The sequence below is a fragment of the Myotis brandtii genome, unplaced genomic scaffold (genome assembly GCF_000412655.1).
Source record: "Myotis brandtii unplaced genomic scaffold, ASM41265v1 scaffold3734, whole genome shotgun sequence".
Classification (NCBI taxonomy): Eukaryota; Metazoa; Chordata; class Mammalia; order Chiroptera; family Vespertilionidae; genus Myotis; species Myotis brandtii.
Genome location: NW_005364349.1, coordinates 49,116 through 49,489, shown reverse-complemented (window position 1 = coordinate 49,489; position 374 = coordinate 49,116).

Below are 374 nucleotides of genomic sequence, written 5' to 3'. Positions count from 1 at the left end.
CCCGCGGGGACGGGAGGGGACAGGCCGGACCCTGGAAGGAACATTGCTCCCCCCTCCCTGTGGGTCAAGTCCTCGCAGCCCCTCCCCCGCCCGGTCGGAGCGGCACTTCCTGCTGTTTTATCAACTTTCCCTCCGCGGAGAGTGCCCGATCGGGAGCTAATGGTATTGGCATTAACCTGCTTTAACAGGCCCCGCGCCTCAATAAATCATTTTTTAGTAGCTCTTCTTATTACGGCGCCGGCTAATGCTCTCGGAGTGGCAGCCGGCCGAGAGCCGTCGCTGCCGCTAACGCGCTGTCTCCTCAGCCTTCTCCCCTCCTGGGGGTCAGATGCGCCTGAGGCGGGCTCAGGGGTGAAGGACGGTCAGGCCCCGCG